The following is a 12,438-nucleotide window of genomic DNA, read 5'->3' as shown; positions in this document are numbered from 1 at the left end:
GAGTTCTACCAGACGTTTAAAGCAGAGATAATACCCGTCCTTCTCAAGCTATTCCAAAAAATAGAAAGGGAAGGAAAAGTTCCAGACTCATTCTATGAAGCCAGTATTACTTTGATTCCTAAACCAGACAGAGACCCAGTAAAAAAAGAGAACTACAGGCCAATATCCCTGATGAATATGGATGCAAAAATTCTCAATAAGATACTAGCAAATCGAATTCAACGGCATATAAAAAGAATTATTCACCATGATCAAGTGGGATTCATTCCTGGGATGCAGGGCTGGTTCAACATTCGCAAATCAATCAACGTGATACATCACATTAATAAAAGAAAGGATAAGAACCATATGATCCTGTCAATCGATGCAGAAAAGGCCTTTGACAAAATTCAGCAACCTCTCTTTTTTTTTTTTTTTAAATTTTTTTTTTCAACATTTATTTATTTTTGGGACAGAGAGAGACAGAGCATGAACGGGGGAGGGGCAGAGAGAGAGGGAGACACAGAATCGGAAACAGGCTCCAGGCTCTGAGCCATCAGCCCAGAGCCCGACGCGGGGCTCGAACTCCCGGACCGCGAGATCGTGACCTGGCTGAAGTCGGACGCTTAACCGACTGCGCCACCCAGGCGCCCCTCAGCAACCTCTCTTAATAAAAACTCTCGATAAAGTCAGGATAGAAGGAACATACTTAAAGATCATAAAAGCCATTTATGAAAAGCCCACAGCTAACATCATCCTCAATAGGGAAAAACTGAGAGCTTTTCCCCTGAGATCAGGAACACGATAGGTATGTCCACTCTCACTGCTGTTGTTTAACATAGTGTTGGAAGTTCTAGCATCAGCAATCAGACAACAAAAGGAAATCAAAGGCATCAAAATTGGCAAAGACGAAGTCAAGCTTTCACTTTTTGCAGATGACATGATATTATACATGGAAAATCTGATAGACTCCACCAGAAGTCTGCTAGAACTGATACATGAATTTAGCAAAGTTGCAGGATACAAAATCAGTGTACAGAAATCTGTTGCATTCTTATACACTAATAATGAAGCAACAGAAAGACAAATAAACGGATCCCATTCACAATTGCACCAAGAAGCATAAAATACCTAGGAATAAATCTAACCAACAATGTAAAAGACCTGTATGCTGAAAACTATAGAAAGTTTATGAAGGAAATTGAAGAAGATATAAAGAAATGGAAAAACATTCCATGCTCATGAATTGGAAGAATAAATATTGTCAAAATGTCAATACTACCCAAAGCTATCTACACATTCAATGCAATCCCAATCAAAATTGCACCAGCATTCTTCTCGAAACTAGAACAAGCAATCCTAAAATTCATATGGAACCCACAAAAGTCCCCGAATAGCCAAAGTAATTTTGAAGAAGAAGACCAAAGCAGGAGGCATCACAATCCCAGACTTTAGCCTCGACTACAAACCTGTAATCATCAAGAAAGCATGGTATTGGCCCCAAAACAGACACATAGACCAATGGAATAGAATAGAAACCCCAGAACTAGACCCACGAAAGTATGGCCAACTCATCTTTGACAAAGCAGGAAAAAATATCCAATGGAAAAAAGACAGCCTCTTTAACAAATGGTGCTGGGAGAACTGGACAGCAACATGCAGAAGATTGAAACTAGACCACTTTCTCACACCATTCACAAAAATAAACTCAAAATGGATAAAGAACCTGAATGAGGTGAGACAGGAAAGCATCCAAACCCTAGAGGAGCAAGCAGGAAAAGACCTCTCTGACCTCAGCCGTAGCAATTTCTTACTTGACACATCCCCAAAGGCAAGGGAATTAAAAGCAAAAATGAACTACTGGGACCTTGTGAAGATAAAAAGCTTCTGCACAGCAAAGGAAACAACCAACAAAACTAAAAGGCAACCAACGGAATGGGAAAAGATATTTGCAAATGACATATCGGACAAAGGGCTAGTATCCAAAATCTATAAAGAGCTCACCAAACTCCACACCCGAAAAACAAATAACCCAGTGAAGAAATGGGCAGAAAACATGAATAGACACTTCTCTAAAGAAGACATCCGGATGGCCAACAGGCACATGAAAAGATGCTCAACGTCGCTCCTCATCGGAAATACAAATCAAAACCACACTCCGATATCACCTCACGCCAGTCAGAGTGGCCAAAATGAACAAATCAGGAGACTATAGATGCTGGAGAGGATGTGGAGAAATGGGAACCTTCTTGCACTGTTGGTGGGAATGCAAACTGGTGCAGCCACTCTGGAAAACAGTGTGGAGGTTCTTCAAATAATTAAAAATAGACCTACCCTGTGACCCAGCAGTAGCACTGCTAGGAATTTACCCAAGGGATACAGGAGTGCTGATGCATAGGGGCACTTGTACCCCAATGTTTATAGCAGCACTCTCAACAATAGCCAAACTATGGAAAGAGCCTAAATGTCCATCAGCTGATGAATGGATAAAGAAATTGTGGTTTATATACACAATGGAGTACTATGTGGCAATGAGAAAGAACGAAATATGGCCCTTTGTAGCAACGTGGATGGAACTGGAGAGTGTGATGCTAAGTGAAATAAGCCATACAGAGAAAGACAGATACCATATGTTTTCACTCTTATGTGGATCTTGAGAAACTTAACAGAAACCCATGGGGGAGGGGAAGGAAAAAAAAAAAAGAGGTTAGAGTGGAAGAGAGCCAAAGCATAAGAGACTCTTAAAAACTGAGAACACACTGAGGGTTGATGGGGGGTGGGAGGGAGGAGAGGGTGGGTGATGGGTATTGAGGAGGGCACCTTTTGGGATGAGCACTGGGTGTTGTATGGAAACCAATTTGACAATAAACTTCATATATTGAAAAAAAAAGGTAGAGTGTTAATCATTAAGACAAAATTAATAGATTGGGCCTCCTCAAAATTAAGAATATTTGCTCACTGAAAGACACCATTTAAAATGTAGGGACTCTTGGGTGGCTCAGTCAGTTGAGCATCTGACTTTGCTCAGGTCATGATCTCACAGTTTGTGAGCCCCACATTGGCCTGTATGTAGTCAGTGCACAGCCTGCTTCAGATCTTCTGTCCCCTGTCTCTCGTTGCCCCTCCCCCACTCATGCTCACTCACTCTTTCTCAAAAATAAATAAACTTTGAAAAAATTGCATAGGCAGTTCACAGACTGGGAAAAAACATTATTGCAGGAAAATGATCTGAGTACAAAAAGATACCCAGGATACCTAACAAGCACGTACAAATCAATAATAGAAAGACAAATACCCCCACCTCACTAATACGTAAGAGAAGAACTTAGGCAACTTGACAAAAGAATATGTGAATGGTCACAAAGCTCATGAACAAAGTCCTCCATGTCATCAGTCATCAGGGAAATGCAGTTAAAAGCATCATGAAGTATCACACAAAGGATCAACAAAGGCTTCTAGAACTATAGAGCAGTAGCTGAGATGGCTCCAATACCTTAAATTTTGATCACATCTCTCAGTTAACCCGAGAGTCTGATCCAAAGAGGTCAATTGTTAAAAAGAAACCACAGGCCACATAGGTTAAGGTCCCCAGTCAGTCAACTGGGATTTAATATCTCATCTAATTGCAGTTCTAACCTCACCTAGAACTTTAGTCTTAGTGGTCAGTCAGGAATTATATGGTGAGCGCCAATGAGTCTGCCACATGGGCCCTCTCCTACCTGCAAAGGGAAATGAGGTGATCCGTATTCTAAGACCCTCTACCCCCAGGCCCCACCCCCAAGGAAATCAACCTTGCCTAAAATAATCCTTTTCTTTGGCTCATAACTTTCTTGCCCCAATCTCCTTGTAAAACCCTTCCATGTATAAGTGGAGCTCTTTGGAGCTCTCTTCTTCTTGGTAGGTGGATTGCTGTCCAACTGAATCATATATTAAAGCCAATTAGATCTTCAAAGCATACACATGCACACGGGCCACCGTTCCTAGTCACAAGAATGACCAAAATAAAAACGAGAAGAGCATCTCTAAATGTTGGTCATTGAAACTAAATTAAATGTTTTTGTTTTATGTCTTTAGGTTTATTAGAAAATAAATTGCTCATGTGTATGCTCAGGCAGATGTTTTAGCCTTTGCCCTATTTCATCAACCTCAGAGTTTCTTATCACTGATAAACAGGCCCCGTTAAAAGTCACTGGAAGGTATTAATTTTGTCTTTTTAACTTTTTAGGTCATGCATACACACAAAAGGAAACCATCTCAACGTAAAAATGCTTTTGTTTTATTTGGAGGGTCAAGTACAAGTACTTTGGGGGCACCTGGGTGGTTCAGTCAGTTGAGCATCTGATTCTTGATATCAGCTCAGGGCATGATCTTGTGGTTGTGAGATCGAGCCCCACATCAGGCTCTGCACCGACAGCATGGAGCCTGCTTGCGATTCTCTCTCTGCCCCTCCCCTGCTCGCGTGTGGGTGCACAAGCTCTCTCTCTCTCTCTCTCAAAATAAATTTAAAAAAATACTTTGTCAAATAGGCAAAGTGAGTTTTAAAACATCACAGGATAAAAATTTTACCAGAAGTTACTTAGAATTATTCTGTCTCTATGACTTATTTATCTGAAAAAAAAAAAAAAAAGATATATGTGAACTTTGATACTTTGGCCACAACATACAAGAAGAATGAATGAATAAAATGGGGCAAAAAGTGGAAAAGAGTAGTAAATTAATTGTCTTAGAGCTTCAGAGAAGAAAATCAGAAAAAAATAAAAATCATTAAGAACTTAGTGTTTTTATGAATAAGATGAAGATGGAATGAAAGAAAACAAGAAACAAAGGAAGACTTTGGTTTTCATTTATTCAGAATAGTTATCTTTCTCTTAGTGAGTCCCATTCTCATCATTTGGGGGAAGGACCTCTTAGCTGTTATCTGTAAGTTCACCTAGACAGTGAATCAAATCAGGGCTTGGGACGTTCCTCTGGTCTTGCTCCTTACAAGTGATCTACTACTTGACAAATAATCTGTGATGAGAAATATGAAGTATTTATTAACCCAGAGCTATTCAGAGTTATTGATGAAAAGGAAAGATCCATCATATAATTCCCAGGGCCCTGAAGGAGATTCTACTTTATTGATTCAGCAGTTAATACAATCAGTCATTTATATGACCTGTTAAAAATGATTTATATTTGAATGATGAATTTTATTTGGCCAATTTGAATTTTTTTGAAGGAAGGAAGGAAAACCTTTTGCTTAAAGAAATAATTTGTTCTTTTTTTTTTTTTTTAAACTTGGTAGTGTAATACACATGACAAGAATGAGTTGAGCAGTAGTTACCACAGTCACAGGAAAGAAACGGGTCTTTAACAATCTTGACTTCAAATAAAGGTGGGTAACCGGCTGCTGTATTTTGCTTCGATTGTAACATTCACCCTTCCTTTCATGCCTATCTTGCTTTTCATTGTATTAAGTACAAAAACTCAAAAGGGTCCCCAGTCCCGCAAATACAGTATCACAGTGTTCTCTCACATAAGCAGTTTTATCTATTTACTTTCTCATACTAAAAAAAACAAGGTGATTTTTGGTAGATCTCTCTTATTTGTCATATAAATAGGCATCTAAATTTGGGTTAGGAGAACCTCCAGAATGTGCTCAAGTGTTGTAAAACAAAAGTTTAGAGCATGCACTTTGTTTCTAGGCAGACCGATACCTGCTTTTGACAACCGTGTGATCTTGGCCAAATCATTTAACTTCCTAGCTCTTTATTTCCCTCGTGTGTAAAATGGGGTCATTGCGGTTGGCTCCCCAACGCCATTCCACTTTTGATAATTCATCTATTTGTTGCCATGCAAGTTCCTTACCGGTAATTGTTTCATGGATGGACAACCTGTGATACTTGAGGTCAACAAGGTACAGACGAGTGGCTAGTACGGTGGGATGTGGACAAGGAATTATGCTCCGTTGCTGGCAGCAGATTTCTCATGACCATGAGGGTGTTGGACTTTAGGATGAAGCCAACGTGTCAACGGAGGATAAAGACGGAAAGCTCTTTGTTGATGCTCTTGAGGAGATGATAAACTTGAAGCCTTCTCTCTACTTCGGGTGATCACATAGTTTGACTTGCAGTGTTTTTTACTTGGAGAAAAGAGCTTGTGAAGCTCTTAGCTTTATATAGTGTCTAATGCAAAGAAAATTCTCAATTAAATATAGTTGTTGCTATTGCTGTTGTTATCCAAGCAAAGAAAACTGGAAAAAATGGCAACTTCTGTCTGATTTGGGGAAGGGATCTCAGAAGAGGAACAGTGTTTCCGCAAGATCTAATCTCTTAGCACCTCTCTTCTCACTTGAAGTAGGACTCTCTGAGGTACCCTGTGATCTCACATCTTAATTCTTAACCTTTTCCTCTCTGTTCTGATATCCCTTGATTCCTACTGGGTTTTCTTCTCCCTAGAGTTTTAACTCTGTTAAATGTCTTGAGGTGAACGTGGACTGGAGTTAACAATGAAGAAATCAATCAATGCCTTTTCTTCTCTGCTCCATATTTTCAAAGAATTACAAGGCGATTCTCTCATCCAGGAGATGCAGGCAGGGCTGTGGCCCATAGATTCTTTGCATTTTTATGGGTTGACTTGTAGGGACAAGTGAGTGTTCCTGGGAATTGTGTAGATCTGCTCCTGTATAACGGCCGGGGATCCACGCCCTCATTCACATCTCTCTGACCAACCTGTGTCATGACCTTGGAAGCTGGATTTCCAAGTCCTTGTGGCTGTGTTTGCCATGATACTAGCAGAGTCACTTGCCTTTATGAGAATCACATAAGCCTAAACAAAGAGCATCGCAGTGGCAACCACCAAGACCTGCCATCAGAGGCCTCTCCACAATCTTCCTGAACACACACTAGCCCTGAAAGTGCCAACAGGAAGGATACGGAAGTCATAAAACAGTAACCTTTGCATGAACCTTGGCCAGTGGAGCTTGGAGATGGATTTGTGATTTATTTTAGAAATCGTAAGAGATGTTACATTTTATGTACCTAAAATGACATGTGAAAATTCCTACCTGATTCAGAATCCTGAGGTGGCCTGGCCATCTAAAATCATCTAGTGTTTTTAGACTAGATGGAGTGGACAGCTCTGAATACTATTAGTTTTTACTTCATTCTTCTTACTCATTATCTTCCTTTGTTATAATGACTAGAAAACAGTCAAAAGGAAGATACTGATTTTTTTTTCTTTCCTTTTTTTCTGTTTTCGTGTCTCTCGCAATTTATGAACTAGACTTTAGGGTCAGATATTAGAAAGACAAACCAGTTTTCTGCACACTAAGTAGGAAAGCAGTTATTACACCGTCAGTAACAGATTCCATCCAGAGCATCTCTCTCCCTGACAAAGTATTTAAAGAGGAAACACTTAGTGAAAGCTTTAAGAACAAAATGCATTTCAGCTAAGGCAGCGTGGTATGCCCTGCATCAAAATACGGAGATTAAAGCACACATCAATTCCTCTCTATCACAAAACTGTCCTACTTGTCATTTTAAGAAACTAGCCTATCACGCATATGCTTTGATCATTTCTAATAGATTCTTCCTGACTGGCTGTCAACGTGGAAATTAAAATGCCTAGTTGAGAAAGCAGAACAGTAACTTTGGTAAAGAAAGATTAATCATTTGTTCCAAATAATAAAGCCACCTTCCCTAGTAGAAATCAGTCTAGTATCATTTAGAACTTCTATTTTCTTTAGAAATCACACAGCACCTGTAACATTCAAATTAAGGTAAACTAATTTTGTTTAATACCTATGATGTCTTCTTCACCTATAGCGTTTGACTTTGACTACAATACATCAATGTAGTACATTTTGTAAAGATGGTAAATGACTAGTGAAAGATCCGTTCATGAAGAGCTAAGTTATTCACATGCTTAATTTTTATTGTTAAAAAAATGATTACATCTGATGTCTTCCAGTAAATTAAGGAAGTGAAGGAAACAAGATCAACAAACACAGCATTTAAGTATCGTCCTTCATTGACAGTAAACCTTAAATAATTTCGAAGAATTGGCTTTCTCCAATTTAATTCATGCTTAGAAATTTTTTTTTAACTCAACAAAATTTTATTCACATACTTACAATATACCTAACTATGTGCCAGACATGAGGCACTTGGGATAGTGAAACAGATTCCTGCCCACATGGAGTTTATTTGTTCTGTCTATGCCAAAAGGAACTTTTTTAAAAAAAATTGCAGTATAGTTAATGCAATGTTATATTAGTTTCGGGTATATAGTATAGTGTGATTCAACAGTTCGATACATTACTCCGAGGTCACTGACATGAAATTTTAAATTTAAAGGAATGGCCCTACGAAGGAAGGAAAAAAATCAGTAACAGGTTCCTAAAGATTTATTGTAACAATTAGAAAGTGCAACACATGTTAGCTAGTTAATATAATCATCCTCTATAAAAAGCTACTTGGTGAAGTTGTCGCGCATGTTACCTGTCACGGCTTTTTTCATTTCATAATTTTACTCTCGCCCAAATGATTCACATCACAGCCCTCATTTAGCACACACGATTCATAAGTGATCAAAACAAATGGAAAATCTTGGTGTGTTTATGTGAACATAAAGCACTGAAGTGGTCATCACAGAAATAAGGTAGCCAGCTATTTAAACGAGAACACAGAAGAGAAGCTCAGTCACTATGGAACACAACCAGATCCATCATTTTCCTTGCCATCAACTAGAGAGAGCGTTTTATATTTTATACCTTCACCGCATGCTTTACCGTGTATCTTCTCACTAATCGAGGATAGAATTTCTTTTAACGTATTTATATTGGATATTAAGCCAAATGCAGCTAACACCTAATGAATAGTTTTCCCAAAGTAGAAAAGGTCAGAGAAGAAGTGTTGTTTTGTTTCGTTTTTTTTTTTTAATTTTTTTTTTCAACGTTTTTATTTATTTTGGGGACAGAGAGAGACAGAGCATGAACGGGGGAGGGGCAGAGAGAGAGGGAGACACAGAATCAGAAACAGGCTCCAGGCTCCGAGCCATCAGCCCAGAGCCCGACGCGGGGCTCGAACTCACGGACCGCGAGATCGTGACCTGGCTGAAGTTGGACGCTTAACCGACTGCGCCACCCAGGCGCCCCTTGTTTCGTTTTTTAATAGAGTAACACTTTCCAAACTCTGTGCTCCAGATAAGTGTTCTGTGTTCAAAAGGATGCCATCCATGGTCAATGATGTTGGAGAAATGCTGTGTGACGTTTGCAATCGCAAGGAAATCACATTGTAATGGCAAGAAAAGTTCCAAATACAGAAATGAAGATTTTAATGAACAAAATGACAAATCGGATGGGATCGAGTCTTTTTTTTGTTTTGTTTTTTTGTACCTGAGCGGCTGTCTATTCCACACTGCCTTAAATCTATTAGCGATCTTAACAAAGTCTTAACAGCCACACACTGGGTTTGATCTGTGCCCCAGGCACTGTTTCTGTTTGAGAGTCTTTCCAGAATGAAGGAAATGAAAATGCATTTTTTCCAACCCAACAATTGCTCTTCAGCCCCTTTTTAAATTTTTTCTCAAATATCTGGTCTCTCCCACACCTTCTCAGCTAAGAGAAGGCATCTGACACTTCTTACATTCTGCCTGAAAATCATCTGACCACGGTCCCAAGGTATATTCAGTTGACTTTATTTTCTTCCCCCCGTCTGCCAGAAACTGCCTTCCAGTTGTTTTGCCACAGAGGAACAGGGGGCACCGTTTTTCTAACTTTCAAGAAACATTTTCTCAACCTTTTTCCAACTTTTGCTAGCAGTTTTCTTTCCATTTTTGTAGCCATCACTCCCAATTGCATTGCTGTTGTTTCTAATTTTTTTTAATGTTTATTTATTTTTAAGGGAGAGAGAGAGACAGCACATGAATAGGGGAGGGACAGAAAGAGGGAGATGCAGAATCTGAAGCAGGCTCCAGGCTCTGAGCTGTCAGCACAGAGCCCGACGCGGGGCTCGAACCCAAGAACTGTGAGATCATGACCTGAGCCAAAGTCAGACGCCGAACCGACTGAGCCACCCAGGCACCCCCCCCACCCAAACCCTTTTTAATGTTTATTTATTTATTTTTATTTATTTTCAATTTTTAAAAATGTTTTTATTTATTTTTGAGACAGAGACAGATGGAGCAAGAGCAGGGGAGGGGAAGAGAGAGAGGGAGACACAGAATCCAAAGCAGGCTCCAGGCTCTGAGCTGTCAGCACAGAGCCCGACGCGGGGCTTGAACTCACGGACTCTGAGATGGTGACCTGAGCTGGTCGGACGCTTAAGCAACTGAGCCACCCAGGCGCCCCTATGTTTATTTATTTTTAAGAGAGTCATTGCTGTTATTTCTGTTCCCGCAATCTGCTCTCTGACTATAGGAAGTTGCCTTCAGGTCTCTGGAATGCGGGGATATTCTCATCAAACTTCTCGCTTTCCTTCTTGCCTGGCCATTGGATGGTTGGTTGGTCGGTCCTCTTGCATGTACTTTCTTTGCTATGTATCCTCAGAATGAATCCCATCTTTTTTTTTTTTTTTTTTTTGTATACTGACCACATAATTTATTGCCCTAATTTATTCACACCTTTGAAAGTGAACGTAGGCACTATTCATAATTATTCTCAGGTAACAGGCAAAGAATGAGACCCTCCGGGGCAGCACAAGATGTGTGCTTACCACATTTTTAGGAAACCTGGTTTTCTTTCCCCTATGCCAACATTATAAAGAGCTGGAGAGAAAATGATGAATATGCTGATACATTTTCTTTTTACTATAGGGAATAAAGCTTTCGAATACGTGGATGCAGTTCAGAGCTAGTTAAGTTTTGAAAAAACAATTCTGGCTCCGAATCTTGAATATCTGGTTACAGATCTGGTTAGGGTTTCCTGTACACCTCATGAAAATCATGTATAATTTTGTACCTCAGCACTATTTTCAAAACTTCTGTTTGTAAGTAGTCAGGCCAATCAGGTTCTCCTTTTTTTTTTTTTTAATTTTTTTTTTTAACATTTATTTATTTTTGAGACAGAGACAGAGCATGAACGGGGGAGGGGCAGAGAGTGAGGGAGGCACAGAATCGGAAGCAGGCTCCAGGCTCTGAGCCACCGGCCCAGAGCCCGACGCGGGGCTCGAACTCATGGACCGCGAGATCGTGACCTGAGCCGAAGTCGGACGCTCAACCGACTGAGCCACCCAGGCACCCCTCGCTCCTTCTTTAGATAGTATGTTTAATTATGAGGAAATCTAGAGATGATGATAATGTCTGAACACATTAAGCTCAATAGGGTTAGCAAGAAGATGATAAGGCATCATTTACTGTATTAATAAATCTACTCAAGGGTCGCCTGGGTGGCGCAGTCGGTTAAGCGTCCGACTTCAGCCAGGTCACGATCTCGCGGTCCGTGAGTTCGAGCCCCGCGTCGGGCTCTGGGCTGATGGCTCAGAGCCTGGAGCCTGTTTCTGATTCTGTGTCTCCCTCTCTCTCTGCCCCTCCCCCGTTCATGCTCTGTCTCTCTCTGTCCCCCCAAAAATAAATAAACGTTGAAAAAAATTTAAAAAAAATAAAAAATAAAAAATAAATCTACTCAAGAAATTTAATTTTACCATTTGATTAACCTGGCTTGACTTCCTACCAGAAATCTGAAGATACGAGAGTAGAAGACAGTACCATGCGGAAAGAAAGGCATGATTCAATCCAGACTTCCTGCTGTCAGCGTTCAGATGGCTCAGCAGAATATGAGAACTTCATCTGTTTAGAGTAAAATGAGCCAGCAGAGAGTGGATTCTCTATTCCCATCGCCCCTGTGCGGACGCCGAGTGCTCAGAATCCTATTTTTCAGAAACTCTAGGAGCTAAGATTGTTATGTAAGAGCGTATAACTTTGTGAGAACATTCCTAAAGTTGCTAAATGCATGATGGACCGGGGATTAGTGTGCATTTCCATGTTTTATTCTATGCCATTTGATTATAGTAGCTTCCGTGTATGCGTGTGGTGCTGGGAAATCCGTTGTATGCCTTACGTTGTATCAGTGCTTCCGGGTTTGGGCAAGTAAATGTGCCGGTCGTTACCTGCTACAGGAAGCAGTTTTGGCTGGCAAAGCAAACTGTCGTTTGAGGAGATGAGTTTCTCTCCTGGGAGGCGACCTGGACGCTGGAGAAAAAATAAATATGGAAGAACTTAAATTTAGGTACAAGTTGTCTTATCTGAGACACAGCGTTACGCTTTCAGAGTGGCTGAGAATTAAGGGCTTGATAGTAAGGCATGGTCTGTCTGTAGGAGCATGATTGACATGTAGTACCCTTTGAATTTCATCGTTGGATGTGTCTTTAAGGTTTTTAGGCACACAGAATGTGTGGTCAACGTGCAGCATCTTGGAAATGGCATTAGAAACGGTACTCACCTGAACGCAGGAATCACTTAACTCCTCGTGGAACATTT

This window comes from Prionailurus bengalensis, chromosome A1, assembly GCF_016509475.1.
Source record: "Prionailurus bengalensis isolate Pbe53 chromosome A1, Fcat_Pben_1.1_paternal_pri, whole genome shotgun sequence".
NCBI lineage: Eukaryota > Metazoa > Chordata > Mammalia > Carnivora > Felidae > Prionailurus > Prionailurus bengalensis.
The sequence above is the reverse complement of the archived record's forward strand: the minus strand, read 5'-3'. Positions refer to the sequence as shown.